At 41.6% G+C, this 14,091-nt stretch overlaps 1 long non-coding RNA gene across 6 annotated transcripts in view; it reads right to left on the bottom strand.

The window, feature by feature from the left end:
- The window catches only part of LOC107978001, a 71,500-nt gene that overhangs the window by 7,831 nt on the left and 49,578 nt on the right, over positions 1-14,091 (bottom strand). For 2 of the 6 annotated variants that reach the window (XR_003482497.2, XR_004768529.1), the window contains 2 exons: positions 2,692-2,878; positions 1,116-1,285 (listed from right to left, as the gene is read on the bottom strand). This is a non-coding gene — a long non-coding RNA (uncharacterized LOC107978001). Of the gene's footprint in view, positions 1-1,113; positions 1,286-2,691; positions 2,879-14,091 lie in introns of those variants that run through there. The other 4 variants (XR_004768528.1, XR_004768530.1, XR_004768527.1 and 1 more) reach the window with 3 other exon arrangements.

Raw genomic sequence — 14,091 nt, 5'->3', positions numbered from 1 at the left:
CAGGAGGAGATGGGCACACACCATAGAAAATGGAGGGCATGAGAATTCTAATAAGATGTTATAAGCAAAATCCAATGGGTGACAGCGTTGTGAAGAATGTAAAAGAAGAGACACAATTGCCAAAGAAGAGTGCTTCATTTCCCCAGTAATTAAGGGAGAGCAAACACAAATAAGATGCCGCCTACTTATCAGATGGGCAAAGGTTTCAAAGGGCGCTAACTAACACCCATTACTGGCGAGGGTGTAGGAAGTGGGGACTCGAGTAAGCTGTTGGTGGGAATTAATTTTGGTACAACCTTTCTGGAAGGCAATTTGGCAACACCTATAACAATTTAAGATATGTAAACCCTTTGACCCACCTATTCCACATCTAAGAATTTACCCTAAAGAAGTCATAAGGCAAGCAGACAAGGTGTCTCTACATAGTTATTTTTAAGTTACTTATTACATAAATTTGGGAAGATCCTAATTTTTAAACTTAGGTGTGTGTCTGTGTGTGTGTGTGTGTGTGTGTGTGTGTGTGTGTGTGTGTGTGTGTGTCTGTGTCTGTGTGTGTGTCTGTGTGTCTGTGTGTGTGTGTCTGTGTCTGTGTGTGTGTCTGTGCGTGTGTCTATGTTTGTCTCTGTGTGTGAGCTTGTCTCTGTGTGTGTGTGTGTGTGTGTGTGTGTGTGTGTGTGTGTGTGTGTGTGTTTGATGTTTGGGCCATATGCAGGTCAGAAGATAGCTCTGTGGAGTCAGTTCTCTCCTCCATCGTTGTGTGGACTTCAGGAATCAATCTCAGGTTTCCAGGCTCCCAAGGAAAATGTCTTTTACCTGCTGAGCCATCTCACTGGCCCACAGAAGTTACTACATATAGAGGAATATGCAGAAATTATGGAATGGATATGAAGTAGTGCACTAAAAATGGTGATGTAGACATAGTTATATGAAGAGAGAGCTCTAAAGAGTTGCCAAAATATATACAAAACAGTAATTGTATCAGTCTTGTTAATACTTGCAATGGAATTGGTAGTTCAATTTTCTATTTTTTTAGGCTTTTGGTATGCCAAGCACACAATTATAATGTAACTATATTTACATCAAGGGAGACAAAAGGTATTTGTAAAGTAACATTTTAATAAAACAATAAACCTGTTTTTACAACAGTTATTTTAAGCTACAACATTTGAAGTATGATCTTCATTTTTCTTGATACAGTCCACTGAGACAGCTTCTAGTCTGTTTCAATATAATATTCTTTCTGGGACAGTTTGATTTGTTCTTCTCATCACAAGAAGATGGCCTGCTATCAAAGCCGAAATAAAAAGCTCCATGAGTCCTCCCCCACAGCCCTAATCCTTCCCTGGGGATGTCTACTTCCTCTGTTTTTAGCTCAGAATCAAAGAGGGGAGTGTGCATTTCACAAGTTACAGTCCTCCTTTTTCCGAGGAGACCAAAGGCTCAGGCCTGCTGTTAACGTTATTCTAAAGAACTGAGCAATTCCCTTTAATAACAAAACCCCAGCCAATTCAGTGAAAAATGCGTTCAGGGCTAGAGAGAGTGATCAACAAGAGTGAAAAAACTTGTTACCTAAACATTTAATCTCTCAAGCGGGATTGTGTGAAGTTGAATTATTATTCTACTTACTTGATTTGTAACTTTAACAAATTACTCTCAGCTCCAGTTTCCCCAACTATAAAATAACCATGTTATCTTTCTTCAAAGGATTCTTGTGAAAACCAAAAGAGAAATCCCATGTACACCACCTTGCCCAGAGCCTGGTACTTGGGAGAGCTAGGTGTAAGTGTCTTAATTATCTGTTGTGTAATTACTCTAATTTCTATATGTCAGAACCTTGCAGCCTCTCAACTTGTCCAAGTAACAACTGGTGAGATTCAGTTCCTATGAGCTGTGGACTAGGGCCTCTCTACATGGTCGTTTCCATCAGGGTACCTTGCCTCATTACTTAGCATGAGAGACCACCAGGGTGAGGGAACATACAAGCACAGTGGACATTGCAGGCTTGTATAGTCCAGTCTTAGATGTCACACCATGTTACTTTTATATATTCTTTTCTTTATCTGCAACCCACCAGGCCCAACCCACACACAATGGGAAAAGTTTATATGCAGAAGTAAACATGTGGAGTTAGGGCATTTTCAAAATGCTCTATTACAGTGGTTTTCAATCTGTGGGTCTATTGTGATTCATAACAGTAGCAAAATTACAGTTATGGAGTAGCAATGAAATAAATGATTTTATGCTTGTGGGTCACCACAGCATGAGGAACTGTATTAAAGAGTCACAGCCTTGGGAACCACTGCTTTATCAGGTCATTAGCCATGCTTTTCCAGGATAATACTAACTTCTGAGAAGTATCCTGAGTGGGTTTTGTAAATATTGAAAACCTAAACAAGTAGCTAAAGGTCCAACTGAAGTTAGTGGGTGATTTTATTTGAATTATTATCTGTGTTGACCCTGTGATGAGCTCTTCATGGGCAGATCCTACCATAAATGAAAGAGTGGATGCTATAAAAATCTTCTTTGACAGTTATATTACAAAATAGTGAGGGTTTCTCATTTCCAAATATAACCCAACTCTGCATTACCCAACTATTAAAGGAGTTGGACACCACCCAGGCTTGGGGTCACCCCCTGCTGAAAGCAAAGGCAGGCTGCCCAATATTCAGGGTCCATCCACGTCATGCTTACCTCTTCCAGTCTTCTGGCTCTTAACTGCCCCGGGCTATTGTTTCATCTTCAAGGTTTACTGTGTGAGACATCACAGATTTCCTTCATTTCTCACAGCACCCAAGAGATTTTCTGTTACCTCATTTTAGAAAGTGATTCAGTTTTCCCAGGGTATATTGTATCGTTTTCAATTACTGTAGCAAAATATCTAAATTGAGGTAACACACAAAGAAAGGAGGTTAGTTCAGCTCACAGTTTTGTACATTCCAGAGTGTAACACGGACATTGGCTGAGCGCAATAGAGTCCCACTTTAGCTACACAACAGTAGATGTCATCGGAATGTGACAAGGAGAGGCCAGACAGTAGCAGAGGAAGCCAGTGAGAAGGGAAGGACTGATTTTTGTTTATTATTTTTGTTTATTAACAACTCTCTTGAAAGAATGAGCTGTAGATCCTATGAAAAACACAGAGGCCATTGACATGGTCTCAATTAGTCTTCATTTTTTTTAGTCTTCAGCACCTTTCCACATTGCAAAACCCAGGACCAAGTTTCCACTGTGAACCTTTGGGAGACTCATTCAGACTATAGCATTCTGTCCCTGAACCCTATGCCATAAATTTTCCAGATCATCTATCCTTTCATCTCCAATGGTCCCCAAATCTTTTTTTTTTTGGTGGGGGGTGGGGAGTTGAGATAGGGTTTCTCTGTAGCTTTGAGGCTGTCCTGGAGCTTGCTCTGTAGGCCAGGCTGGCCTCAAACTCACAGAGATCCGCCTACCTCTGTCTCCCAAGTGCTGGATTAAAGGCCTGTTCCACCACTGTCCGGCTCCCCAAATCTTAATTTACTCCAACATCATTCAAAAGTCCAAAGTTTTATCTGAGACTCGAGACAAAATCTGTCCAGATATAAGTCAGTAATAAATGTAAAAACTTTTACATGTTATTTACTTCTAAGATACCACACCAGGAAAATAGGAAACAGAAAAAATGCACCTAAACCAAGCCTGGAACTCAGCAGGAAAGACTGAATCTTGTGGATAGGAGTTGACCCCTGAGGCCCTCAGGCAGCTCCACCCCACAGCTTTGCTGGTTCTGTCCACATGCCAGCCACAGCTCTCTGGGCTGCTTGCTGCTGTCTGTAGCTTCCATAACCTGGTTGGCACACTCTGTCTGTTCTACCATCATAGGGTTCCAGCTGCAGCTCTGTCCCTGCAGACCAGCTAAGCCTTCTTCCAGTGGGAATTCTTTGTACAGTTCCACCCTTGCAGTCTAGTTCTTGAGCTTTCATGTGAATCTGTAGAAGCTTCCATGACCCCACCACAACCCTGTGCACCTTCAGGACTAACACCACGGATACCAATAGCATGGTTTGTACCACAGCTGGAGCTGCCATGGAATCTTTGCCGTTGGATAGTAGAAAACAGAATTCCATGGTGGCCCTGAGCAACAAACCCATGGAGAGTAAGAACTCTGTCAAGATTAAGAGGTTAGCTGGATAGCCAGATGAAAAGCAGCAAGCATGGATAGGCCTTGGTTCTATAGTATGACAGAATTAATTTAAGACAGACATAAAAATTAGTATGAAAAAATGACTCAGCTTCTAAGAGAAAATATGAAAACATCTTCTCTAACTAGAGACAGGCAAAACCTTCTTATGCACCGAAACCTTAATTTAAAAAAAGCCTTGGTGTATCATAATTCTCACAAAATCAAAAATACTTGATTATCAAAAGCTACCATTAAGTAAAAATATAAGCCATAGATTTAAAAATATGTTTATCCAACATAGGACTTAACATGGAATGTATTTCTTAAATTAACAACAAAAACACAATGAATCCAACTTTAAAGTGAGCAAGCACCTGTGTTAGCTACTTTTTGGTTGCTGTGATAAAACACCATGACCAAGGCAACTTGTGTGTGAGCACATTTGCATGGCCATTATGTCAAGGAAAATACTCAGCAGCATTCCTTACCACTGAAGTGCACATTAAAGCCCACAACAAGTAACATGGTCTGCCCTTGGAATGATGATGAAGAAGAAAACCAACAAGAACAAGTGGTGGGAAAGAGTTGTAGAAGAACTGAACCTCATAAGTTACTGGTTGGAAAAAAATATTACAATTGCTTTGGAAAAATATTGCATGGTTTCTGCTGAAGTCAAACATCACCTGTCTCATGACTTAGCAATTCCACTACTAAATTTATAAGCATGAGCAATAAATATGCATTCCCATAAGAGAGTTGTTTAAGAAGAACACACATGGGAAATTTATTCACAATAGCAGCAAAGTATTATAATACTCACAAATGTCTATTAACAGGAGAATGAGCAACAAGTTCATCTTCCATGTGTAGACTACTACACATCAATAAAAAGAAATTAATTCACTGACCTGCAACAACATGAAATTCGATATGCCACATATCTACTAATAAGTACTTTAGAATTCTATTTGACTTTCAGGAATAGGCAGAACTAATCTATGGATATAAAAGGATGTTGTTATCTTGGGCTGGGGAAGGGAATGCTGTTACCTAGAGAGATTCATGACCTAATTTTCTCTGGTTTTGTATTTTAAGTTTGGGACTAAGTGATGGCTGAATAATTATATAAATTTTTGTCTTTGAATCAACATTCTTAATATACAATATAAAAGCAAACCTCAATAAACATTGAAGAGTATGAAAATAACATTGAAAATGTTCTATTCTAATTGGACAGAATTCCAGGCCCACTTTCACTGCCTCACTTGTGTTAGCAACTTGTCTCATTGCTGTGGCAAAACACCCCACAAAAGCAAAGAAATTCAATGGAGGAAGGGTATTCTGGCTCACAATTTAGGGTACAGTCTATCATGGAGTGGCAGGAGTTTTGGGGACCCTGGTCACATTGCATCTTCAGTCAGGAAGCAGGAAAGATGGACACCGGTGATCAGCTTCTTTTCTCCTTTTTAAACAGTCCAGAAACTCAGCCTAAGGAGTGGTGCCACCCACAGTGGTCATTCTACTTCAATTAACCTAATCTAGATAACCCTACAAAGGTGTGTCCAGAAGCTTATATTCAAGTAATTCTCAATCCCAAGAACCTGGTGGTCAGTATTAATTCTCAAACCCTCCAAAAACAGAAAAGAGAAAGAAAAAACTTTCAATGTTCTAGTGTGTCCTATTTGGAGAAATATACTTATGCATCCATCTCTGTTGAGAATATCTGGCTAATTCACTTATCCAAGAGCTACTTGTGAAACATCCACTATACCTTCAAAGAGTATAGACATTTACCGAACCATACACTGGCCTTTGACTGGCAGTCCGGGCTCCTTGGGAATGCAGGAAGAGAGCCAGCTCCCACTCAGACACCCTAACTCCTGGTTCAACCAGAAATTCAGGAGTAGTTTCTTCACATGCCCACAGGAGAGTGGGTGGGGACTGGGATATCCTCACTCCTGTTTAGCCCCTGCCTTTTTTCTCATGGCTTGCTTGACAGTGGGGGTTGAGGGAGGGAGCGGTCATCTTGGTAGACAGGAGGCTGACAAATCGACTTTAAGATCTGAGTTTGTTCAAAGGAATCAATCTATTCATGGGCAATCCCAACTGACAAAGAGTGGTTGTCTAGCTGACAGGGGTGTCAGAACTGAGTTTGAAGACTAAGGGAATGTGTTTAGTAAGACAGACTTTTGTGCACACAGGAACATGGGTGGGGAAGGAATCAGTGTGTTCCCAGGGTCTCTGCTGGCTGAGTGTATCTGCACTATAGTCTTCCTCCATTTTCCATGTTTCTTGTTGCATGAAACAGAATTGGACTCAGGCTTTGGGGCCAAAGGCACAATCTGCATGTTGTAGGTGTTCACCAAGGGCTCATCCATTGTCTCTAACTAACTAAGGCAATAGCCACAGTTCTCAGCAGTCTGGGCTCTAATGCAAGGAAGCCACACCTGTGCTAAAGTTTGACAAGTTAGTTCTACCTTCTGTCCCCTGACCAGAGTCCTCTATCCTCAACTTCCAAGAATCTTCTCTTGCCTTACCATTGATAATATTGCAACAAGAAATACCAAGAACTTTATAAAGTTATTTATTTATAGGACTTTTTAGGTAGACATTTTGATATCTAAGACTTAGGAACCAGCACATGCATGAACATACCTAAAATCTTTTTGGATGAACTCTTCAAAGAATAAATGTGGAATTCTCAAGTTCAAATTTTAAAAGTTAGTGACAAGTTCCCCACCCCAAGCAGTCCTTTGAAAGGGTCAAGAGTCATCAGTAAAGATCCATAAGATCTTTACAGTGAAGTAAAACAAAGATGAGACAACCACCCATCCTCGCATGTTAAAGTCGAGTGTGCACATTTATGCTGTGTGTCCTGCTGCCACTCTTTCTTCTTGTCTTTCTTTTTCCTTCTTTCTTTCTTTTTTGAAACAGGGTTTCTCTGTGTAACAGCTCTGGCTGTCCTGGAAACAGGCTGGTCTCAAACTCACAGCCATCTCCTGCCTCTGCCTTCCAAGTACTGGGATTAAGAATGAGCCCTTCTAATTAAAAATAAAAGCTATTTGCATTTTTATGTTAATAAAAAGAGTATTGCTCTGCCCAAGAACTCCAACAATCACCTGTGAGGTTTAAGGAAGGAAAGAAACTTTCTTGAAAAGTATGTTGAAGAACCAAGAAGTCTGAACATCAGGCACCCACTGCTCATCATGATGTGGTCCCTAAGTGTTGTGACAGCATGTAAAATCCTCAAGCTATGCCACTAGAAATCTATGTGAAACCAGTTGGAGGGACATTTCCCCATCACCATACCCTTATTCTTGTGGCCATACTAATGTGTAGGGAGCCGTTCCTGCATTCTCCATTACAATGATGGTGCCTGCAGGCACCAAATGTAAATTATTTCACAGGCGCTGGGTAATTTCCATTCCTTTGATCTCTGCCTATCCCGTGGCTCATTTGGCCTGAGGAGCTGAAGCCATTCATAGGGTAACACGTCCCAGGCGGCCGCGGCCAGCCTTTATTAAGGGATGGGATTCTTGGCTCAGAGTCTCCGCTCTGGTAAGCTTATGCTCTCCCACTCTCAAGATGCATTAAAGCTTTCCTGCAGAAGGATCCGAGTGTCCTGTGTGTATTTCTTGCCGGCGAGAACATATAGCGTGCAGGACACTAATGCATCTCCCTTCAGTATCAGCTCTGGTTTCTGATTCAGTGGACCAGAGATGGACTAGGGTGAAAAGGGAGCCTTGGGGTACTAGTAGACAGTGAAGTAATGGATGCAATCCTGTCTTCAAGATATATCATGGAGGGTGAGAAAAGGTAAAGGTCAAGCTAGAGACCTCAGATGCTCTGACAGTTTAACAGGACATGGTGGCAGGCAGAGTTAGAGACAAGGAGTGGGTGCCCACATGAGAGTACCCACACTTCGGTGCATACTGATGGGCCATTACTTGTTATGACTCTGTCTTCTTTATGTTGAGTTTCTTGATAGTAAGAGCCTTGTCTTCATGTGCATCCATGAGTGTGTGGGTGCTCCCAAGAGAAGACTAGAAGAAGGAGCTTAGAGACATGGAATGGGAACTAGGAAGACAGTAGAAGAAAAGCAATTGGAGAAGCATCATTTCCTGAATAGCCTACTTGAGACAAAGCCAGAGCCTGGTGGCCCAGTTACATTCTGATACAGAAGAGGCACCGCCAAGAAGCATGGGTAGAAAATCTGAATCCATGTCCAACTGAAGCAGCTGGGGGTACATCAAAGCCAGCTCCAGGAGCTGGCTCAGAGGCAGGAGTCCTGAACCTTGCAAGTGGCACCAGTACTTCCAAATCTCTATCAAGAAACAATACTAATTTCAGGACGGCCAAGACACCTGAAGTGAAAATGGCTTCACTGGTTCCTTGTGTCACTTAAAGAGAAAGTAGTACAATGAGTTTTGAGGCTCAGTTGACATGGTTCCAAACGCAGGTATTAGGGGCTTGGCAGCAGTAAGAATCCCTATGTGTGACTGGTGCACAACTTGCAGGAAAGAATTATAACTGTGGCCTACCTCAAGGAATAGCTGGTACCAACCCCGCCTTTGTCACTGGATCCTCTCAACACTTCCAAGTGACCTTTCCCCAAAGGGCTATGGTCCACATCTTTTACAAACTTCTATTTATTTTCTTCCCACTCTAATTTATCTCCATTTGACATTGGAGGTCCTTGAAGCTAATAAATCATGAGACTACTTGCCTAGAAAAATATTTTTGGTGGAAAGAATCTGTCACAATCTGTAGGAAACACTCATCGGCTGAATTCTGACAAACCTGTGCTGCAGAATGGCCCAAATCTTGCATGCAGCCCAAAGCCAAGAGGTACAGTGTGAATAGAAACACTGCAAAGCTATTGGCCCAGCATTCTTGCTCATTGCTATAAATTTGGTCCTCTGATAGGAAGGTGAAGTACAGGATGGGAAGGGTTAGAAAAATCTCCTACTTTGGCCTTAGTTGGGACTTTTTGTTTAGTCTGGAGAAACACAAATGATACAGTTCTTTGAGTCATTACTTTTCAAACTGGCTTTGTTTGTTATGCTACATATCCCAAAAAGCCACCAGAGCTCAGAACTCATCTCTAGAACAGTTTTGAGTCTGAACAAGTTAAACAGTGAATTAAACAAGTGTGTTCCTTTCTAACATGACTTTAAATCACTGGGTCTTTATAGGAATTTCCTGAACAGTCCAGTCGGACAATGCTTGCACCATTTTTCAAATGGAAAAATATTTTGATAAATAGCATGGCATGGACAGTTTCTTTTAATAGAGTCCTCGTTGCTGCCCAGCTCCTCCTTCATGCTCCATCTTTTCCAAGAACATCATTAAAAGCAGACACTTACATTTTGAGAAAACCCAGCATTGCATGGAATTTAGAACTTGTTGCTTTTACTAGATCACCTGAAAAAGAGACACAGCAGAGAGAAATCTTGAAGGAGAGCCAATCCTTAGAGGGAAGCATTGTCTGAGTATACCAGAAAACTTTATTTAACAGTGTCAAACCCCGACCCCACCATGCTGGAGTACTTGATTGGTGGATACAAAATGTATGCAGTGTGCGTGTGCGTGTGTGTCTGTGTATGTGTGTGTGTGTGTGTGTGTGTGTGTGTGAGAGAGAGAGAGAGAGAGAGAGAGAGAGAGAGAGAGAGAGAGCTTTCCAGAGCCATGTATGAAACCTCATGCATGTTCACTTCTTCTGTAGCTCTGACCAGAGAAAAGGGTAGGATTGCCAGAGGATCAGTTGATGACATGGCCACTGAAATTAGAGTTCAAAGCAAGGTATACTTGGCTACTTCCTTACTGCACCTTGTTCATCTATAAAATTGGTATAATGTTGTAGCTCAAAGACACTGTCAAATCATATATAAATATTTATATATTTATATATATCATGTGATGTATATTATAAAGACTAAGCAGTGTATGTGTAACAATAATTAAATAAAAGGAGAAAAAGTTTAAAAAACAAAAATGAAAAGAGGTCAAAGGCCAGGAAATTAAGAAAAAACAGGGAGGGAGTGGTTCATGGGAAGGTTCAGGGGGAGGAAAGGAGGAAATAATGTAATTATAAAATTTTAATCTTTAAAAAATTAAAATGTGGGCTGGAGAATGGCTCAGAGGTTAAGAGCACCGACTACTCTTCCAGAGGTCCTGAGTTCAATTCCCAACAACCACATGGTGGCTCAGAACCATCTATAATGAGATCTGGTGCCCTCTTCTGGTGTGCAGATATACATGGAAGCAGAATGTTGTATACATAATAAATAAATAAATAAATAAATAAATAAAATCTTTTAAAAAAGAATTTGCATTAAAAAAATTAAAATGTACAATGGTACAACATATGCCTAAAAACATTGCTGAAAAATTACATGGAGTAATATATGACTAATTTAGCAAAATTATTAAACTAGTGCCATCAAGATGACTCAGGAGGCAAAGGTGCCTACTGGGAAGCCTGATGGCTGGCATGAGTTGGATGCCCAGGATTTACATGATTTGAGACAACTGGCTTCCAAAAGCTGTTCTCTGACCTCTTTCTCCTGTGTGCTGTGGCACAATTGCACTGTCCTCTCTCTATATTTCCTTCTCTCTCTCTCTCTCTCTCTCTCTCTCTCTCTCTCTCTGTCTCTCACACACACACACACACACACACACACACTCACATACAGCACACAAATAGATAAATTTTAATTCCTAGATTATAATAATTTTCAACAAGCATTTCCTAATATTTACTGTAATGGATGCTTAGGGAGATGATTAAAGAACATTGTATTTAGAGAAAAACAAAAGATACTTGATTTGGGGGGGTTTTTTGAGACAGAATCTTACTCTAAGTGGGGTTGGCCTGGACCTTGTAGTACACCATTACAAGGGTGTTATACTGATTAGATTTTGTCATGTTGACACCAACTAGAGTCACCTGGTATATTAGTTACTTTTCTGTTGATGTGATAACACAGTAGTCAACAGAAACTCAAGAAATACTTCAGTTTAGTTTGTTCATTTGTTTGTTGCTTGATTTTGCTTTGTTTTGCCTTATGGTTGAAGAGGGATGTGGGCCTGGGGTCTTAGTCCATGATAGCTGAGTGAAGGCATGGCAACAAGACGGAAAGCAAGGCAGCAGGAGCAGGAAGCTGAGAGCTCACGTCTTGAACTGCAAGCACAAAGTAGAGAGAACAAACTAGAAGTAGGAGAGGATTTTAATCTCAGAGGCAGGCCCCAGTGACGTACTTCCTCCAGCAAGCCTGCACCGCTTTAACTAAACCTCCCCAAACAGTACCACCCACTGGAGATCAACCGTTTAAATGCCCGGGCAATGGAGGGCATTTCTCATTCAAACCACTGTACACTGAGGAATTGCCTCCATCAGATCAGCCTGTGAGCATGTCTATGGTGGCATTTCTTCTTTAATGATTGGCATCAAAGAGCCTACCACACTGTGAGAAGAGGCACCCTTGTGTTGGTCCTGGGTAGCATACTGAATGCAAACTGAGCAAGCCGTGATGAGAAGGCCAGGAAGCAGCCATCCTCTGTGGTCTCTGGTTCTGTTCCTGTCTCCAGGTTCCTGCCTTGACTTCCCTCAGTGATGGAGTCTGACCAGAGACTTGTAAGATGCAATAAACCTTTTCCTCCAAAAGTTTCTTTTGGTCCTATTTATCCCAGCAACAGAAAGCACACTGGAAGAGGGGTGAATCTGATTAATATAACTGCCAACATCTCCATCAGATGAGTAAAACAGATGGAAAACAGAGATTTACCAAGTACTTTCTGAACATCATACTCTGCATCAAACCCCTTGGATCCTTAATTCATCTAATTCGTGAAAGTAACATTATATCTGCTTTACCTGTAAAACAACTGAATCTTAGAATACCAGTCTCTTCAAGACAGCCAGTCTGTACAAAGCAGAGTCAAGATGTAACAATAATAATAACATTAAAAAACAAACCAACTTGTAAGCCAGCCGCTCCAGGATGACATGGAAATCATTACATACAACACCATCAGGAAGTTTAGCTATGAGAGAGACCCCTGAGAACTAAGAGAGAGAGGGGATGACACAGCTCTTCAGCAAGAAAAAAATAGACATAGTTGCCGCTAAAATATATAATTCAGAGTAGACATACAGTGCTAAGGGAAATATACCAAGACGAGAGTAGATGAAACAAGAACTGACAGAATTGGGGGATGAAGGGAGTAAAAAATAGAATCATAGCCTTAGGAACATGAGGTTCCCATTGGATGCAGTGGTTAGTAAACTATTCTTTCACAGAAACACAAGAAGAGGCCTGGAGGTCATGGTGAGAAAAACAAGGCAAGTGCTGAAAATGGCCAAACAATAACAAAACAATCCAAAAACATTTAGAGAAGAAAATGGCAACTAAAGAAGAGGCTAGATGACAAAATATAGAAACTGACATCTTAAAAGAAAGAGCCCCACAATGAAGCAGTTGAGTGTTACAGTTCAAAGGTTCTTCAGACCATCCTTGAGGGTAACCCCAGGGTAAGCTGGTCCTGGCTAAAGCATCAGCTGTCCCCTACAGAGCTGGCCCAAACCGTCTTCTCTGGAGCAGCTTTATCAGTCACTACCACTACATTTCAAAAAATAATCATCTGTCAGGTATGTGGAGTTGGGGAGAAGGCTCAGTGGCTAAAGTGTTCACTGGAAAAGCAGGAGGACCTGGGTTCGATCCCCAGAACCCATGTCAAGGACAGGTGCTGTGGTATGTATACTTCTGTAATCCTAGAACTGGGGAGGTGGTGACAGAAGATCTCCGGGATACGTGGCCAGTTGGCTCTAGACTCGGAGAGACCCTGTTTCAGAAATTAAGGTTGAGGTCATTTGAAAATCCCATACACACTCTAGCACCTATACACATTTACCTACCTACACACACACACACACACACACACACACACCTACCTTTTTATCCCAGGAAGCTGCAGAAAACAAATACTATCCTAGGGCAGGATGACTAGGAAGGTCCCAGGGAAGGAATTGCTGTGTATTTTGGACATCTCACCCAATGCATTAAGGGGAAACAGCTGGAACAATGTGGACATTGTTTACCCAACAGAATGTAAATAACAGAAATGCTGTCCTTGTATATGATATATTAATAAAAACTTGATAATAAGAAGAAGGGAGGGACGGGAATGAAATGACAGTGACTTTGCAAGGCTTGAGACCTAGCCAGGAGAGCAGGCTCTGAGATGAGAGCCATTACCCTTTTCAACAGCATCCTGTGAGAGGGCTGGTATTTGAATATCTATTGTCCTATTTGGTCCCTGAGAGGTAGACCCTGAAATGAGGATCCATTCTTTGTAGTCAATTTGTGACATTAAGGAAGTGTGCTCGGAGAATCTGGGATAAGAGCAAGGGAAATAGGGCTGAGCAGAAGAAACAAACAGGAGTGGGGTTTCAGGCAGCCTGGGCTCAGCCTGGGCTCAGCCCCCAGATGCTAGGCTTCTGTCCTCTTCCAGTCACTGGCTGTGGAAGAAAGGGGAGGGGAAAGGAATCCAGACACTCCTAGATCTCTACATCTGTAGATAAAGAGGCTCTGGTGCTGTAAGGGTAGAAAGCTGCAGGCCAAAAATCCCCAGGCACCTGGGCCTGAGAGAAGTGGAGAAAATCGTGGGGGTGGAGGATCTGAAGAAGCAGGCTATGAGCCTGAGGAAGCCTACCTACAGTGGTGCTCCGGATACAGGCGCTAAGATCCACCAAGGCAAGGAAAAAGGAGAGGCATGTTTTGATTTTATTCTAGTTCATTCTTTTAAAGTGAAACTGACTAGAGCAGCTCAATTATCAGCTTACTTGCTCAAAGTAAAGGAACTAAATTTTAAGAGTCATTAAAGAGCAGATATGGGGACACTTGTCACATATATTGCCCAACTCCAGAGCA

This window comes from Cricetulus griseus, chromosome 2 (assembly GCF_003668045.3).
Source record: "Cricetulus griseus strain 17A/GY chromosome 2, alternate assembly CriGri-PICRH-1.0, whole genome shotgun sequence".
Classification (NCBI taxonomy): domain Eukaryota; kingdom Metazoa; phylum Chordata; class Mammalia; order Rodentia; family Cricetidae; genus Cricetulus; species Cricetulus griseus.
This window is presented reverse-complemented; position numbering and strand designations above follow the sequence as displayed.